The 18,869-nt window shown below is 43.8% G+C and overlaps 1 protein-coding gene across 6 annotated transcripts in view; it reads left to right on the top strand.

The window, feature by feature from the left end:
* FAM222B (family with sequence similarity 222 member B) overlaps window positions 1-18,869 on the top strand; it is a 98,764-nt gene that overhangs the window by 34,927 nt on the left and 44,968 nt on the right. The window contains exon 1 of one of the 6 annotated variants that reach the window (XM_062216694.1): window positions 8,058-8,076. The exons of the other annotated variants lie outside the window; for them this stretch is intronic. The gene's annotated coding sequence lies outside the window, so the exon portion shown is untranslated. Of the gene's footprint in view, window positions 1-8,057; window positions 8,077-18,869 lie in introns of those variants that run through there. 6 annotated transcript variants of the gene reach the window in all.

The following is an 18,869-nucleotide window of genomic DNA, read 5'->3' as shown; positions in this document are numbered from 1 at the left end:
CCCAGATGTTATCTTACCTAACTTGTTACTGAGACTGAACTCTGTAAAACAGTCACTAAGTGAAGTCTTGACATCTAGCAAGTACATAAAATGAAGTTTAGTTTGGTCTCTTAAAATACAGCAGAGTGAGGGTGAAATTCACAAACCCACATGGAGGCCATATCACTTTTTATTTTTTTAAGATTTATTTATTTATTTGAAAGGTAGAGATTGAGAGGGAGAGAGAGATCTTCTGTATCTGCTGGTTCACTCCCCAAATTGCCTCAGTGGCCAGTACTGGGCCAGTCTGAAGCCAGGAGCCTCTCTAGGGTCTACCATTTGGGTGACTCTGCTGCTTTCCCAGGTGCATTAGCAGGGAGCTGATCAGAAGTAGAGCAACTGGTGCTTTGTTGCAGCAGGTGGCAGCTTAACCCTCTGAGCCACAATGCTGGCCCAGAAGACACAGTACTTCAATTTGCTTCTACCAAAGAACAAATTGCACTCCTTTTTGATACCCTAGGAGTTTTTGTTTTTTTTTTTTTTCTTCTGCCCATGGGTGAGCTGTTGATATGGCTTTATAAAGTTATATGAGAGTGATTTTAAAAAGTAATGGGAAAATGAAATCAAGACATAAGTTTATTTTGATGCAAAAAACTTTTTGAAGTCCATGCACAGTTTCCTCATAATACACATTTTCAGTAAACTTTTTGAAGACCATTTATGTTATACTTTGTTCTTTATTTTTAAAAATACTTCCATTTTCTTGACTTTTTTTTTTTTTGTAATTGGTATTTTGCATAGTTTGGCGATTGAGGATCCCTGAAGAAATTTTCCCAGAAGACAGAAGGCTGTGTATAGAAGTAATCATAGGAGTATCTACATTGATCAATGATCATTTAAGGGGCATAGAAACTTTCACATTTGGTCCTCTGCAGTCAGTTATGTGAATCCATGATTTCCCTTAATCTCTTACGTTGAGCAGACCTAGTGATACCGAGGTTAAAGTAACTGATTTAATTTTCTTTAACATTTTTTTTTTTAATCCACCCTGCTTATTTCTGTGAGTCAAAGCTTAGAATGTGTTAAGAGAAAGGGCTCTATGTTCTCTTTAAAGGGAGACTCTAGCTTAATCTCCTATTCACATCCGAAGTATAAAATGATCCCCTTGAGAGAGAGAAGGAAAATATTGGACCCTTGACATTGCCTAATTCCCATAATAATCAGCTTGAGTTTTGAAAGGTTTGGAATTGGGGAAAGCTTACCCAAGGTGAGAAGATATTAGAGGCAAAAAAAAAAAAAAAAAAAAGACCTGGGAATGCTGCTCTCTATGTGAGACTTACTTAGAGACAATGAGTGCATTCATATGGAGATGTGGCTGTTGGTGGTTTTTAGATTTTCAGCTTTGTCAGTCATGTGTCGGAGACAATATTTTTTGTGTATTTAAGCACAGCCCCCTCCCCCACGGTTTGAATCTTGGAAGCCAAATCTTTTGAGGAAGTTGTTTGCTGTGAGTCTGAGAGTAGAGGACTTGGTGGGGTCTGTAATCTGTTTATTACTCAGATAAGGAGGTGGAATTGATTGCTGGTGAGTTCAGAACTCTTCCTAAAGAATGGTTGCTAGGCAAATTGTATCTAAATCTGGTTAATCCTCAATAGTTTACAGGTTTGCTGTTGGTGAGGGGCAGAGCTTTTTAAGAATCTTCGTTTTGATGTGATGTGTACATGGGCTGTTCTGTGACTCAAAGGCAGAATGATGTATGGATTTTACTTCATGTAAGATAATTTAGCGGTTGGTAGCCTGGGCCAGCTTTGCCACATTTCTCTCCTGGATCAAGTGGTGGGTGGGGTTGCTCTCCAATATTAAGATAGCACTGTGTTTGATTATCTTTGGTTTTGTAGCTAGTAGGGCAGTGAGCTAACACATTCATTTTGGAAACAGGCCACCGATAACACTGCCCTTGGGCCTGGATGCATGGAAAAATAGGACAGAGTAAACAATTGAGGGCATAAATAATGAATCTTCCAACTGAGCCCTGGGAGAGTGAGGGAGATTATCCTCAAAGCTGTTCAGTCTGGCAGTGAAAGGGAAGAGTTCGCTGAATTCATTACCCCAGCTGTATTTGATACTGCATGCTTTATGAGATTGTTAGATTCAGAAACAAAGTTACCCTTCTGCTATAAACTTGCAGTCCATTTTTTTAACCAGACATTCTGATTGTTCATTTGTTTTTTAAATTGAGGCATTTACTTCCTCCCCAGACTTTGTTCTGTATGTTAGCATTCTTTTTTAAATATTTATTTATTTATTTGAAAGGCAGAGTTACACAGAGAGAGAAGGAGAGGCAGAGAGAAAGAGAGGTCTTCCATCAGCTGGTTCACTCTCCAGATGGCCGCAACGCCGGAGCTGTGCCGATCCGAAGCCAGGAGCTTCCTCCGGGTCTTCCCACATGGGCACAGGGGCCCAAGGACTTGGGCCATCTTCTACTGCTTTCCCAGGCCACAGCAGAGAGCTGGATTGGAAGTGGAGCAGCCAGGACTCGAACTGGCACCCATATGGGATGGCGGCACTGCAGGCGGCGGCTTTACCCACTATGCCACAGTGCCAGCCCCTGTATGTTAGCATTCTATGAAACTGAACAGTCCTTTTGTTTGGCCAAATCTTAGTTTTACTTAATTAGAGATTTCTTTACAAATAGTATTTATGGTGAAAGAAGAACTCTAGACCTGGCTTAAAGGAATTTTTTTGTAGTTTGAGTATATATTATACTTTAAAATTAAATGTTATAGAGTATAATTATATAAGACTCATAAAATGGTGGGGCTGGCATTGTGGTTCAGTGGGTTGTGCCATTCTTTGTGAAACTGGCATCCTATATGGGTGCCACCATTTCTTATCCAGCTCCCTGCTATTGTGCCTGGGAAAGCAGTAGAAAAAGTCCTTAGGACCCTGCACACACACATGGGAGTCCCAGATGGAGCTTCGGAATAGGGCTCTGGCTATTGTGGCCATTTAGAGAGTGAACCAACAGATAAACGATTTCTCTTCCTCTCTCTCTGTAACTCTGCCTTTCAAATAAAGCTCTTTCTGTCTCTCTTTTTAAAAGTTTGTTTAGCTCACGAATCATTTCTAGGCCGGCGCCTCAGGTCACGAGGCTCATCCGCCACCTGCGGCGCCGGCACCCCCGGTTCTAGTCCCGGTTGGGGCACTGGATTCTATCCCGGTTGCTCCTCTTCCAGTCCAGCTCTCTGCTGTGGCCGGGAAGGCAGTGGAGGATGGCCCAAGTCCTTGGGCCCTGCACTCGCATGGGAGACCAGGAGAAGCACCTGGCTCCTGGCTTTGGATCAGCGCGGTGCACCAGCCGCAGTGTGCCAGCCGCAGCGGCCATTGAGGGGTAAACCAATGTAAAAGGAAGACCTTTCTCTCTCTCACTGTCCACTCTGCCTGTCAAAAAAAAAAAAAAAAAGAAAAAAGAAAAAAGAATCATTTCTAGTATTAAGGTATATATTTTTACTTATGGGCTAGTTAATTGTCATGAAGTGAATTAAACAAGTAAGTTTTTACTGGTCTCAGCATTTCTGAGGTGGGGAAAATGAATGCCCTACAAATTTCCAAATCACTTAGATAGTGACTTGACAGTGGAGCCAGACCCAGAGCCAAGGACTTTGAATTTTTCCCTTCTCTGAATTTCTAATATATTTAATTACTTTGTGCAGGAATGTTGATGATCTCTGTAATGCCACCACAAAACAAACCAAACACTGGAGTTAGAGGAAAGATGAGGGAAGCTGGGGGGAGAGAGTGAGAGAGTAATGGAGAGAGAGCAGGTTCAGGAAGAGCTCCTGTTAAACCTTTGGGGGGAGGGCAGGCAGGGAAGTAGGAGCAGTGAATCCAGTTAGGGTGGAGGTGGGGCTGACACCGGTGGTTGGGCCATGGGGCTTAGGACCAAAACCTACTGTGCAATGTGGCAGCTAAGATGGCATCCAGGCATAGATGGTGCCACAGGTAAGACTGTGCCATTTTACTAACAATCTCCACTTGAAATGATTTGAAATCTTCAACTTGAGACTTGCTGTTTTTATTTATCTGGTTGTAAAAGGAATCCAAAGACCAGGGTATATATTATCAATCAAGAGAAGATGTTGGATCAAGAGAAGGTGTTGGAGAACAAGAGGACAGAATTGTAAAAGAAAAGCCAAATTAAAGTTTTATTGTATTTTGTGCTGATAGATCCCAGGAAGGGAGACACAGGGCTAATTAGATCAAATTCAGTCATAGTCTGGACAGAGATGAGAAGGTGTCCTTACCAAGATATGGGCAGGACTCTAGTTAAGGGTTCTTTTTTTAAGGTTTATTTTATTTATTTTTAAGGCAGAGTTAGATCTTCTACTAGTTCATTCTCCAGGTGGCTGCAGTGGCCGAGGCTGAGCCAGGCCAAAGCCAGGAGCCTGGGACTCCACCTGAGTCTCTCACATGGGTGGGTGGATGAGGCCCTAGGCCCATCTTCTGCTGCTTTCCCAGGCTCATTAGCAGGGAGCTGGGTTGGAAGTGATGCAAGACTAAATACTGGCTTTGCAGACAGTGGCTTTACTGGACTGAAGTGGAGCAACCAAGACTCCAACTGGTGCTCTTATGGAATGCTGCCGTCATGGGCCAAGGCTTAAACCACTACCACTTAACCTAAGTCACAGTGCAGCCCCAAGGGTTCATTCTTGATTAGTGAACACAATTAGTTTGAGATTATTCTCACAGAAGGGACAAGCAGGTCAAATGTAGTCAGGTAAAATCCAAAGATACTGAATGGCTTTAACTTCTTTCGAGGTCTCCCAGGTGGGGGGAGGGACCCATCTAGTTGAGCCATCACCACTATTTCCCAGGATCTGCATTAGCAGGAAGCTTACAGCAGATTTAAAAGGCAAGGTTTCCATGACCAATCACTAATTCTTTGCTTTCAACAGAGTGCTTTTGAGGATCAGTTGCTGAGCTGAATGAAAATCAGGTTTTATGCCACTTAGAGAATTGAGATGATTTGGACAACATCCCCATTACTTCAGAGAAGCATAGCCTTATTAGTCATGACTTAGATTTCTTGTTCTCTTCCAAAAGCTAAAGCATGTCTACCATCAACATTTCATTTATCTTCACACTTGATATGTAAATGATAGGACTCTCTAAGGGAAAGGGTATAGAACTCATCCCAGGTCACTGTACATTAATGGAGAAGTCACATTTCTTAGGTTCCTGAATGGGCTGTCTGTGTTACTCAGCTAGCTATTCAGCTGAAAGTGGTTTTACTATTGTGAAGACATTAATTTTATAGCTGTAAAGGTACTGGTTTGGCCTTTGCTTATCTTCTTCTACCAGAACCTTTTTCATTCAACAGAAAATAGAACATGTGGATTAATGAAGAATCCACATCTTAGTTTTAATCTGTTCTGCCAGGTGTTACTGGGTATTCACTAATGTGCTTTACAAAGGATTTCAGTACTTGGGCTTAATTCAATCCCAGTGAGATATGGTGCAATAGGAGGGTGATACTGAGTTGTGCAGCATTTCCCCAGACACAAAAGAAACCTTTCATTTTAAGAAAAGGCCTTTGCCTATTTCCATAGTCTATGGCAAAATTAAATGGGAACAAGGAGCTTTCCCAGCAAGCTTTATTTTTATTTTTGCTGCTTCTCCAAGCTTAGCAAATGTCCCAACTGAAACGTGTTGTGTTTGTCATTCTTGGTATGTTTTTGGGAGGGAGGAGTGTTCCTTAGTGCAGCTAGAAGTGAGAGACTCATGCCATTTCAGTCTACATACTAATTTTGTAATTCTCTAAAATTCTGTTTGTCCCAGCTGTGTTCACTCCTCACCTGTCCATATCTGTTCATTTTTCACTTCTCACAGAAAAGAAAATACAAGGATGCTTTTTTATATATAAAGATTTATTTTATTTATTTGAAAAAGTTATACAGTGGCTGGAGCTGAGCTGATTCGAAGCCAGGAGCCAGCAGTTTCCTCCAGGTCTCCCACGTGAGTGCAGGGGCCCAAAAGACTTGGGCCACCTTCTACTCCTCTCCCAGGTGCATTACCAGAGAGCTGGATTGGAAGTGAAGCAACCAGGATGCAAACTAGTGCCCATATGATATGCCATTGCTGCAGGCTAGGGTTTCAACCTGCTGTGCCACAGTGTTGGGCCGATAAGGATACTTTTTAAGAGTTGATGGAGGGGCTGGTGCTGTGGCACAGCAGGTTAAAGCCATGGCCTGCAGCGCTAGTTGGAGTCCCGGCTGCTCCACTTCTGATCCAGCTCTCTGCTATGGCCTGGGAAAGCAGTAGAAGATGGCTCAAGTACTTGAGCCCCTGCACCTTCATGGGAGACCTGGAAGAAGCTCCTGGCTCCTGGCTTTGGATCAACTCAGCTCTGGCCATTGTGGCCAGTTGAGGAGTGAACCAGCGGATCTCTCTTTCTCTCCCTCCCTCCCTCCCCCCCACTCTAACTCTTTCAAATAAATAAAATAAATCTTAAAAAAAAAAAAAAAATTCATGGAAAGTAGAATTAAAAGAGAAGTTTACGTTGGTACAGAAGTTTTTGAAATCCATGCATAAGTTTTTCATAATATGCATTTATGAAACGAACATCTAAAATTTTTTTGAAGTCCATTTTCATTTTATTTGGTGGGGCATAGAGATAGTTTTGTGTTTTTTTTTTTTTTTTTTTTTAATATAAGACAGAGTTACAGAGAGAGGTAGAGACAGAGAGAGAGGTCTTCCATCCACTGGTTCACTCCCCAAATGGCTGCAAGGGCCGGAGCTGCGCCAATCCAAAGCCAGGAGCCAGGAGCTTCTGGGTCTCCCATATGGGTACAGGGGCCCAAGGGCTTGGGCCATCTTCTGCTTTCCCAGGCCATAGCAGAGAAGATTGGAAAAGGAGCAGCTGGGACTCTAACCAGTGCCCATATGGGATGCTGGCACCGAAGGCTGAGGACTAACCTACTGCACCACAGCACCGGCCCCAGATAGATATTGATCTCCTATCTGCTGGCTCACTCCCTAAGTACCTATAAGACCCAGAACTGAATCAGGCTGAAACCAGGAGCTAGGAACTCCATCTGGGTGTAAAGGGACCCTACTAGTTGAGCTGTCACCTGTTGACCCCCAGCAGGAAGTTCTGTGGAACTGGGACTAAAACCCAGGCACTCTGATGTGGGTTGTGGGTATCCCAAGCAGCATCCTAACTGCTGTGCCAAATACCTGTCCTCATAAAAGACATTTTCTGTGACCTTTTGCAAGATCTCTTATCTGTGTAGACTCAGAGTTATCCAAGTCTGCGCACACACATATGCTCATACCTCATATAGAAGTACCTGCATTCATTTCCTACTTCTGCTTCCAGCTTCCTGCTAATGCAGACCCTGGGAAGCAGCGGTGATGGCTGAAGTAATTTGGTTTCTGCCACTCAGTTACTACTAGCTTTGACCCTGTTGTGGTCATTCGGAGAGTGCAACAGATGGGAATTCTCTGTCTCCACGTTTCTCTGCCTCTCAAATAGTTGCACAGCTGGTTAAAGCCCAAGTCCACGGTGCTGGCATCACATATGAGTGCCGGTTTGAGTCCCAGCTGCCCCATTTCCTATCCAATTCCCTGCTAATGCACCTAGGAAAGCAGCGGAGTATGGCCCATACTCTTTGGGCCCCTGCACCTATGTGGGAGACCAGGAATAAGCTCCCAGCTCCTGGCTTCGGATTAGCTCAGCTCCAGCTGTTGCAGCCATTTGGGGAGTGAGCCAGTGGATGAAAGATATTTCATCTCTGTAATTCTGTCTTTCAAGTAATTAAAATAAATCTTAACAAAAAATATTTGAGGGGCCAGTGCTGTGGCCCCAGTGCCAGCATATCATATGGGCACCAGTGTGAGAACTGACTGATGCACTTCTGATCCAGCTCTGCTGTGGCCTGGGAAAGCCGTATAAGGTGGCCCAAGTTCTTGGGCCCCTGCACCCAGTGGGAGACCCAGAAGAAGCTCCTGGCTCCTGGCTTTGGATCGCCCCAGCTCTGGCTGTTGTGGCCATTAAGGGAGTGAACCTGGGGATGGAGGATCTCTCTCTGCCTCTCTGTAAGTCTACCTTTCAAATAAATAAATAAATCTTTTTAAAAAATTTTTATTTATTTATTTATTTATTTATTTTTTGAGAAGATCAAGTGAGAGAATCATAGTGAAAGTACTTTGGGAATTGTAATGCCTTCTACAGTTGTAACATATTGTTGATGACTACAAAACCACCTTCATAAGTGACTTAGTATAGAATCTGGAAGTTGATTTAGTGGTCATCTAGTCAAAACTGTTAGCTACTGCAAATGAACTCCCTAGATCATTGCTGTTGCTTGAGTATTTCTAGTACTGTGCCACTGTTAAGAGAGCTCAAAATTGTTTTTATGTTCATTTAAAATTGCCTTTTGTCGGACTTTATTAACTTAGTTTTGATCTCTGGAGCTCAGAGATAAGTTAATCTATCCTTTGTGTGACAGACCTCTTGTGACACCCTTTGTTATCTTCATCATTGCTCATCTTGAAATCACTATGGCCACTTAATTGGCTTCTGCCATTTCCCATTTGTCTTCATACTTCCAGCAGATTTATTTAAAATAGAAATCTGATCATGTTAGTCTCCTTAAAACCCGTCCTTGTCTTCCCATGGCTTGCAGGATAGAATCTGATGTTAACTAATAATTGTTATAACTAATGCCATGAGCACAGGCTATGTACCAAAATAAACATTTATAACTATTTCTTTTTTTTTTTTTAAAGATTTATTTATTCGAAAGTCAGAATTACACAGAGAAAGAAGAGAAACAGAGAGAGAGAGGTCTTCCATCCAGTGGTTCACTCCCCAATTGGCTGCAACGGCCGAAGCTGCGCCGATCCAAAACCAGGAGCTAGGAGCTTCTTCTGGGTTTCCCACACGGATGCAGGGGCCCAAGGACTTGGACCATCTTCCACTGATTTCCCAGGCCATTAGTAGAGAGCTGGATGGGAAGTGGAGCAGCCGGGACTCAAACCATCACCCTTATGGGATGCTGGCACTGCAGGCAGCGGTTTTACCTGCTAAGCCACAGCTCCGGCCCCACAAATATCTCATTTAATCATCACAGTTGTATAAGGTGTCAGATCTGCTTTTGTGCCTTCTTAGTGATAAGAACGTTGACCTATAACTCCAATCCAGCCCTATTCTTAATTTATTATTCTATTCTCCTGGTATGAAATACAATTTGGCATATCAGCCTCATCTCTGGAAATAACACATACCGGCACACCCTATTCTCCATACTAGATCCTTGTACTTCCCAGCCAGACAATTAAATTTACCTCTGCATGCCTTTTATGTTGCTAGTTTTCCCTGCCTTGTCCAGGCCTCAGTGACCTGTGAGGTTCTCACTTCTGTTTCATTGTTGCCTTAAAGTAGTATTCTCTGAGTTTTCAAACAACTTTATTCACGTGTCACCAGGAATTTTGTCAGATTTGTGTTCCCTATACATGATACTACTGTAGTGCCTGATGCATAGTAGGTGCTCACTGAATGAATCAATGGGTGAATGAATTAAAGATAGCCCTATTAAATAGTGTTTTCTTCAGGTTAAACTCCTGTTTCCCTGTATTAACCTTTTCACAGTTTCTAGATCCTTTACTGTAGTGGTTGCTTTTCTCTCTATTTTTAAAGTTCTGGCTGAGCTATCCCAGGCTTTTCCACATTTCACATCAAAGAGTGTTACTTTTTTTTTTTTTTGACAGGCAGAGTGGACAGTGAGAGAGAGACAGAGAGAAAGGTCTTCCTTTTTGACGTTGGTTCACCCTCCAATGGCTGCCGCGGAAGGCGTGCTGCGGCCAGCACACCGCGCTGATCCGATGGCAGGAGCCAGGTGCTTCTCCTGGTCTCCCATGGGGTGCAGGGCCCAAGGACTTGGGCCATCCTCCACTGCACTCCCAGGCCACAGCAGAGAGCTGGACTGGAAGAGGGGCAACCGGGACAGGATCGGTGCCCCGACCGGGACTAGAACCCGGTGTGCCAGCGCCTCAAGGCGGAGGATTAGCCTAGTGAGCCGCGGCGCCGCCCAAAGAGTGTTACGTTTTAATGACCAGAGAAGGTGAGCTTGAATTTTCCAAAGTAACTTTGACCAGAAAGTATACCAAATGGACAGGCAGCTCAGCTGCTGCTTTGGGAAAGGTTCTGATTGCTTTCGTTTCTAGCCTCCTCCTTGCCAGAATGGAACCCAGACTGCTCAGGAAAAAATAAGCAAGGATGGTACTTCGTAACCTGCTTTTCTCTTTCATCCTTTGTCACCTCTGTAGGTCACTGTCTCTTTCCGATTTTGCAGGTTACTGTTGGTATAAAGACCCATTTTCCCCTTCTGAATAAAGGAGTGGCCTCTTCAATCTCTGCAGTAACCTCAGGAGTCTTGGTTCTCCCCAGCTGTAGGTGGAGTTGAAAAGCAGATTCTGGCATTAAATTCCAGGGGAACAAGCATGATTCTTATACAGAGTTGGAGGTGAATGAGTCAGGGACCAGGCATCGGCTTACTTCAAAGTCCATTCAGAAGTGATTTAGTTTTTGTTACTGAAGCAGATCGACAGTGCCATTTCCCTGTCTAAAAAATGAGATTCTCAGGAATCTCATACAGGAAGATAAATTCTTGGTATAATAATAGTTTCTGCCAGCGCTGCGGCTCACTAGGCTAATCCTCCGCCTGTGGTGCTGGCACCCTGGTTCTAGTCCCGGTTGGGACGCTGGTTTTGTTCTGGTTGCTCCTCTTCCAGTCCAGCTCTCTGCTGTGGCCCGGGAAGGCAGTGGAGGATGGCCCAAGTGCTTGGGCCCTGCACCCACATGGGAGACCAGGAGGAAGCACCTGGCTCCTGGCTTTGGATTGGCACAGCGTGCCGGCCGTAGCGGCCATTTGGGCGGTGAACCAATGGAAGGAAGACCTTTCTCTCTGTCTCTCTTTCTCACTAACTCTGCCTCTCTCTCTCTCTCTCTCTATATATATATATATATATATACACACACACACATATACATATACATATAATGGTTTCTGTCTTTTTATAATGTCTCTTCTTACTTACCATGTGCCAGTGGCACAGCGTCTGTATAATGCCTAGTAGTAGAGCATGAAATCAGCATAGTGCCTCACTTACAGTATCCAGGGAAAATTTAACAGTTCTCAGTAACGCTGAGCCTTAATAGGTTTGGTTATTATTAAAATTCATCTTTATCAAAGGAAACACTGGTTAATGATTCTTTCTCCTTGAAAAACATGCTGGGCATTAACCGGAATTGCTGAGTGATTTGCAGTGGGGAAACCATGAGAGCAATTTCATGTTTGTCCACAAATTATCATTAGCAGTTTCATTTGCAGATTGAAAGAGCAGGAGGAATGGGCTCTTCGCCAGTTGCAGCTTCCCTCCGATTAGGGCGTTAGTTCAATTATGTCCAATTAACTCTTATTGCAGATAGTGGTGTTAATTACTTGCAAGACAGTTTTTGGCTGCAGTTAGCTCAAGGCTGAAGTATGAACTTGATGGATTTTAATAACCAATATGACACATTGCACTCCCTCTCTCCACTGCAGTTATTTCTTTTTTCAGACCTTTTTTCGACAAAAGGTCAAAGCATTATAAAAATCCATCTTACAATTAAAACATATTGTCCTTCTTTTGAAGAGCTGTGCAGAATCATATTTTATAAGAATCTGTTAGGAGCAATCTTAATGGCTTTTTATATTCTGAGATCATACCCTTGAGTTCACTGCTTCTTATAGGAAAACGACTAAGCTAGCACTAAATGTCATTCATAGCAATATGTACTAATTTTAAGATTATAATAATTGGCAAAGTGCAGTCTGGGTCTTACTGCATTTAAAAGTTTTTTTTTTTTTTTTTTTTTTTTTTTTTCTTTGAAAGGTACAGAGGTAGAGATTGTGGTACTAAATCATAGCTTGGTTCTTCGTCCCACCTCAACCCCCTACCTCCAGTCCACAAATAGGGAGAAAGTGGTATCTGTAAGACATTTGAGTAAATGTGTTTCTTTTACCCCTGTCATCAGAATATCAGCTGTGTAGATGCGAATAAGCTGAAGTGGAGAATAGAGCCCAAACTGGAACCATGGACTTCATAATGGGATACAGGCATCCTAAGTGGTGGATTAACCACTGTGCCAAACTCGTTCACTGCTCCTGTTTGCCTTCTAAGTTTTCTTAAAGAATATTTAAATAAGGGGGCTGGTGTTGTGGCTTTCCAGGTTAAGTTTCTTCTGGTGCTGGCATCCCATATTGGGTGCTGGTTTGAGTCCTGGCTGCTCCACTTCTAATCTGGCTCCCTGTCAGTATGTCCTGGGAAGGCAGCGGATGATTGCTCAAGTGCTTGGGCCCATCACCCATGTGGGAAATCTGATGGGAATTTTTAGCTCCTGGCTTTGGCTTGGCCCAGGCAGGGCTGTTGCAGCCATTTGAGGAGTGAATCAATGGATGGGAGATCTTTCTGTCTCTTCCCCCTCCCTCTGAAGCTCTTCCTTTCAAATAAATAAATCTTTTAAAGCAGATAAAACTTTTTACTTGGTCTGTTTTAAAACCAAGATGCTAAGGATGTTTACAATTAGCTCTATATGCATTTTAGAATGTTATTTAAAAAAGATTTATTTATTTGAAAGACAGAGTTATAGAGACAGAGGCAGAAAGAGAGAGAACACTAAATGGACTTATTATAAGCAAAATGTTATCTTTTTAAAATGCAAAAGACTTGCGGGCTGGTGCTGTGGCACAGTAGGTTAATCCTCCACCTGCTGCACGGAGCCAACATCCCATCTGGGCGTCAGTTCTAGTCCTGGCTGCTCCTTTTCCGATCTAGCTCTCTGCTGTGGCCTGGGAAAGCAGCAGAAGATAGCTCAGATGCTTGGGCCCCTGCACCCATGCGAGAGACCTGGAGGAAGCTACTGGCTCCTGGGTTCAGATTAGCACAGCTCCCACCTTTGTGGCCATTTGGGGAGTGAACCAGCGGATGGAAGACCTTTCTCTCTGTCTCTCCCTCTCTCTGTCTGTAACTTTCTCTCTCAAATGAATAAATAAAATATTTTTTAAAAATGCAAAAGACTAGCCGGCGTCATGGCTCAACAGGCTAATCCTCTGCCTTGCGGCGCCAGCACACCGGGTTCTAGTCCCGGTCAGGGCACTGGATTCTATCCCGGTTGCCCCTCTTCCAGTCCAGCTCTCTGCTGTGGCCTGGGAGTGCAGTGGAGGATGGCCCAGGTGCTTGGGCCTTGCACCCGCATGGGAGACCAGGAGAAGCACCTGGCTCCTACCTTGGGATCAGTGCGGTGTGCTGGCTGCAGCGCGCCTTCTGTGGCAGCCATTGGAGGGTGAACCACCGGCAAAGGAAGACTTTTCTCACTGTCTCTCTCTCACTGTCCACTCTGCCTGTCAAAAATTAAAAAAAAAAAATGCAAAAGACTGTACTTGATTACAGCTGACACTGTTACTAGATCTCTAGGTGGCTTACCTATTTCTTTCATTTTAGATGTTGCTGTCTTAGCGTCTTTTGTGTCTAGGTTTTTATTCATAAGGGCTTATATGGGCATGGAAACATAAAAATTTGGTTGAGAATAAGTTGCCAACCTGTATGGCACTGCATTTATAAGAGCCTGCTTTTTGTGTGTTTGGTAAATTAGGGCTTGAGGTTCATGACTGCTTAGAAAAGAGCCTCTTCCTCCCAAACTTCCCAGATCACACTAAGTAGGAAAGAAGTGGAAAAGGAGAGTGATAAAACATCATTCTTGTAGTGCTTCAAAGTTCAGAATGATTGTTACTAAAAACCATTGTGCTGTAGAAGAACCAAAACCCTGCCAGCCAGCTGCTGGTGTGAAAGTGGAGATGCTAGCTATAATGGCTACTTTTCAGGAAGATGGAGATAAAGCTTATGTTATCCGAAACTTTTTGTATAATGAGAGGAAAGGACGTTAAAACTCTGTTACCTCTGGGAAGATAAAACAGTTCTCTATTCCTTGGAGAGTTTGCATGGCAATCAGTGAAGAGTCTCAGATGTATGTTTAGGGGAAGGGGCCTGGAAAAACTGTTTTTAAAATATCAACTTGGTAAGTTGAGATGGCAATGGTGAAGAAAAGAGGGTCATTAATGGCACATCCTTAAAGATAGACATTTCTCTTTTAAAAATTAATTGATTGAGGCTGGCACTGTGGCATAGCGGGTTAACACCCTGGCCTGAAGTGCCAGCATCCCATATGGGCGCCAGTTCAAGACCCCGCTGCTCCACTTCCAATCTAGCTCTCTGATATGGCCTGGGAAAGCAGTAGAAGATGGCCCAAGTCCTTGGGCCCCTGCACTACGTGAGAGGCCTGGAGGAAGCTAGTGGCTTCGGAACCAGCCAGTCCTGGTTTCGGATTGGCTCAGCTCTGGCTGTTAGGGCCAATTGGGGAGTGAATCAGCTGATGAAAGACTTCTCTGTCTCTCCTCTCTCTGCTGTGTAACTCTGACTTTCAAATAAATAAATGCAATCTTTTTTAAAAATTAATTGATTAATTAAATCTTTTTGAAAGGCAAAGAGAGATAGAATCTCCTGCTGGTTCACACTTCACATGTCCAAAACAGCCAGGACTGGGCCAGGCCAAAGCCAGGAACTGGAAGCTCAACCCACTTTTCCCTTAGTGAATGACAGGGACTCAACTACTTGAGCTATAACTGCTACTTCCCTAGCTGTGTGTTAACAGGAAGCTGGAATTGTGAGCAAAGCTGAGACTTAAGCCTAGACACTAAAGTATGGAATAGGGGAGTCCCAAGCAGTGCCTTAACTGCTGTGCCAATGCCAGCCTTTTCCCCATAGAAATTTCTTTTGGAACCTTTCTTTAAAAAGAAAATACATATTTTATAAATCTTTTGAGAAATTTATCTTGGGGTATTTCTTATTTTCTGGCATCTTACTAGTAGTTTGTTTCATTTGAAATGCAGAGTTACAGAGAGGCTAAGGCAGAGAGAGAGAGGTCTTCCATCCACTAGTTCACTCCCTAAATGGCTGGAGTTGCACCGATCTGAAGCCAGGAGCCAGAAGCTTCTTCTGGGTCTCTCACATGGGTGCGGGGGCCCAAGGACTTGGGCCATCTTCTACTGCTTCCCCAGGCCATAGCAGAGAGCTGGATCGGAAGTGGAGCAGTGAGGACTCAAACCTGCACCCATATGGGATGCCAGCACCACAGGCAGATGTTTAACTTACTACATCACAGCCCCGGTCCCGAAATTCTCCATCTTTAAGGTAATAAAGTGTATGAATGCCTCACAGAGAAGAAACATCCCTAGAGCAGGTGGAGTTGAAGAGGGAATTTGAAGTATATATGTACTGGAAAAAATGTTGTTCAGAAAGTTTTGAAAAGAATTGGAAATTGATGAGGCAGAAAGATATAGGAAACATTCCAGATGGCAAAAACTCTGAAGTTGGTACTCACCAGTTCAGAGATTAGTCACTTCCATTGAGAGAAATAAGAACGGGGTTGGCACTGTGGAGTAGCCGGTAAAGCTGGTTGCCTTGGCACTGGCATCGCGTATTGGCACCAGTTTGAGTCCCAGCTGCTTTGCTTCTGATTCAGCTCCCTGCTAATGGCCTGGAAAAGCAGCAGAAGATGGCCCAAGTGCTTGCGCCCCTGCACCCACTTGGGAGACCCAGAAGAAGCTCCTGGCCTCAGATTCCCCCAGCTTCTGCCATTGCAGCCATTTGAGGAGTGAGCTAGTGGATGGATGGATTTCTCTCTGTTTCTCTGTAACTCTGCCTTCCAAATATTACTACTCTAAATAGAGAATCTTTTTAAAAAAAGATAAAAGAATTACTAGCAGACCATTCTCCAACTTTTTTATATCTCTGGCTTCATTCTTTCTAGACTTCAACACTGCTACCTTGTATTCTTTAAAATAATTTTTAGACAGTCTCAAATTTTAAAACAGTACAGTACAATGAATTTATTCCCTTTGGATCATTTGAGAATAAGTTGCTGACCTGATGCCCCATCATCCCTGAGTACTTGAAGGCATTTCCTTGCAAACAAAGACATTCCTTCAACTTTAACACAATACAACTGTCAAGTTCAGGAAGTTAACACTGACATATTACTACCATATACTTTTCAGGCCTCTTTCAGATGTTGCTAGTTGTACCAGTAATGTCTTTCCAGCAGAAAGGGTCCAGTTCAGATGCATACTTTGCATTTATTTGTCATGGTATCTTCTGTCTGGAGCAGTTCCTGAGGCCTTCTTTGACTTACATGACCTTGATCCTTTGACAATTGTTTTGTAGAGATTCCTTCAACTTGGATTTGGCTGATGGTTCTTCTATTTAAATTAGGTTATACATCTTCAGCAAGAATAGTATAAAAGTGATGCTGTGCTGGTGCCGCGGCTCACTAGGCTAATCCTCCACCTTGCGGCGCCAGCACACCAGGTTCTAGTCCCGGTCGGGGCACCGGATTCTGTCCCGGTTGCCCCTCTTCCGGGCCAGCTCTCTGCTGTGGCCAGGGAGTGCAGTGGAGGATGGCCCAAGTGCTTGGGCCCTGCACCCCATGGGAGACCAGGATAGGCACCTGGCTCCTGCCATCGGATCAGCGTGGTGCCGGGGTGGCCATTTGGAGGGTGAACCAACGGCAAAGGAAGACCTTTCTCTCTGTCTCTCTCTCTCACTGTCCACTTTGCATGTCAAAAATAAATAAATAAATAAATAAATAAATAAATAAAGTGATGCTGTGTTCTTCATGACATAATTTTCAAGAGGTACAGAATTTTGATTTGTGCCATTATTAGTAATATTTGATCACTTGATTAAGTTGGTTCCTGTTTGATGTTTCCAGTGTAAAGTTACTGATTTCCCTTTTGTAATTAGTAAGCATTTTGGGAGGCAGGGCGAACTATTCAAATATTCCTTTCCTCTTCAGCCTTTCCCATTATTAGTATATTTGCATGAGTATGGATTCATGATTCCCTTTTTTTTTTTTTTTTAAATGATTGATTTATTTGAAAGAGTTATAGAGAGGATAAGAGGGAGACAGTTTTTATCCACTGGTTCACTCTCCAAATGGTCCCAACGGCCAGCCCTGGGCCAGGCCAAAGCCAGGAGCCAGGAGTTTCTTCCTGGTCTCATACATGGATAGAAGGTGCCCAAGCACTTGGGCCATGTTCTGCTGCTTTTCCCAGGCAATTAGCAGGGAGCTGGATTGGAAGTGGAGCAGCGGGGACACAAACCAGCACCCATATGGGATGCTGGCCCTGGTTTCCTGCTTGACTCAATAAGATGCAAATGATGGGACTGTTGTGGCCGTGTTGTGTTGTGACTTAGCGAATAAAGCCACCGCCTGCAGTGCCGGCATCCCATATGGGCGCCGGTACTTGACGACTGCTCCACTTTGATCCAGCTCTCTGCTATGGCCTGGGAAAGCAGTAGAAGATGGTCCAAGTCCTTGGGCCCCTGCACCCACGTGGGAGACCTGGAAGAAGCTCCTGGCTTCGGATCAGCGCAACTTTGGCCGTTGGCAGCCATCTGGGGAGTAAACCATCGGATGGAAGACCTCTTTCTCTCTCTCTCTGCCTCTCCTTCTTTCTCTGTGTAACTCTTTTCAAGTAAATAAATAAATATATATTTTTTTAAAGCTGCAGATTATGTGCTCATATTTTATTTCAAGGGTTTGATTGATACTGCCCAAACTCAAGTTTTATGGAGTGGTAGAAAACTGAAGTTTACAACTCTTCCATTCTTGGCACATGCCTCCTTCACTCATTGGACCTCTTTAGTGACCTCTCTGATTTTGGTTTTGTTTTTTATTTATATATTTTTAAATGTTTATTTATTTGAAAGGAGGGTAGGAAGAGAGCCATTTTCCATCTTCTGGTTCACTCCCCAAATGGCTGTAATGGCTGCAATGGCCAGGACTGAACCAGGATGAAGCCAGCCAAGAATTCCATCTAGGTCTCCCACATGGGTGGCAGGAATCCAGGCACTTGACATCTTTTTTTTTTTTTTTTAAGGTTTATTTACTTATTATTTGAAAGGCAGAGTTACAGAGAGGCAGAGAGAGAGAGAGAGAGAGGTCCTCCATCCATTGGTTCACTCCTCAGATGGCCACAACGGCCAGAGCTGCACCAATCCAAAACCAGGAGCTTCCTCCAGGTCTCCCACGTGGGTGCAGGGGCCCAAGGACTTGGGCCATTTTCTACTGTATGTAAATATGTTTCAAAGTATAACCTATAAAGTGTAAGTTGTTGGTTTGATTCTGTTGGCAAAGTCAAGAGTGACCTGTATTTTGATAGATTAGGAAAATAATAACCAGCATTTAATTTAGTGGTTACTGTTTGTTAGAACTAGTATCCTACCTAATTGGAGTAAGTTAAATCCATTTAATCCTCACAACAGTTCTGTGAAGCAGGGTACATTTTACAAATGAGTGTTAGCTACTTTCCCAAGATCACACAGCTAAGTGACAGAACTGGGATTCAAACCCAAGCACAGGGCCAATGCTGTGGTGTAGTGGGTTAAGCTTCTTGCCCTATTGACATCCCATGTTGGTGTGCCAGTTTGGATCCAGCTTCCCTGCTGGGAAAACAGTGGATGGTGGGTCAAGTGCTGGGGTTCCTGCCACCTGCGTAGGAGACCTGGATGGACTTTTGGGTTCCTGGCTTCTGTTGCAGCCATTTGGGGAGTGAACCAGCAGGTGAAAGATCCTTTTCTCTTTTATTCTGCCTTTCAGTTACATAAAATAGACCTTTAAAAAAAATGAGAAATGGCCAGGGCTGCGGCTCACTAGGCTAATCCTCCACCTGCGGCACCGGCACCCCAGGTTCTAGTCCCAGTTGAGGCACCGGATTCTGTCCCAGTTG

Source organism: Lepus europaeus, chromosome 18 (genome assembly GCF_033115175.1).
Source record: "Lepus europaeus isolate LE1 chromosome 18, mLepTim1.pri, whole genome shotgun sequence".
NCBI classification, from domain to species: Eukaryota; Metazoa; Chordata; class Mammalia; order Lagomorpha; family Leporidae; genus Lepus; species Lepus europaeus.
This window is presented reverse-complemented; position numbering and strand designations above follow the sequence as displayed.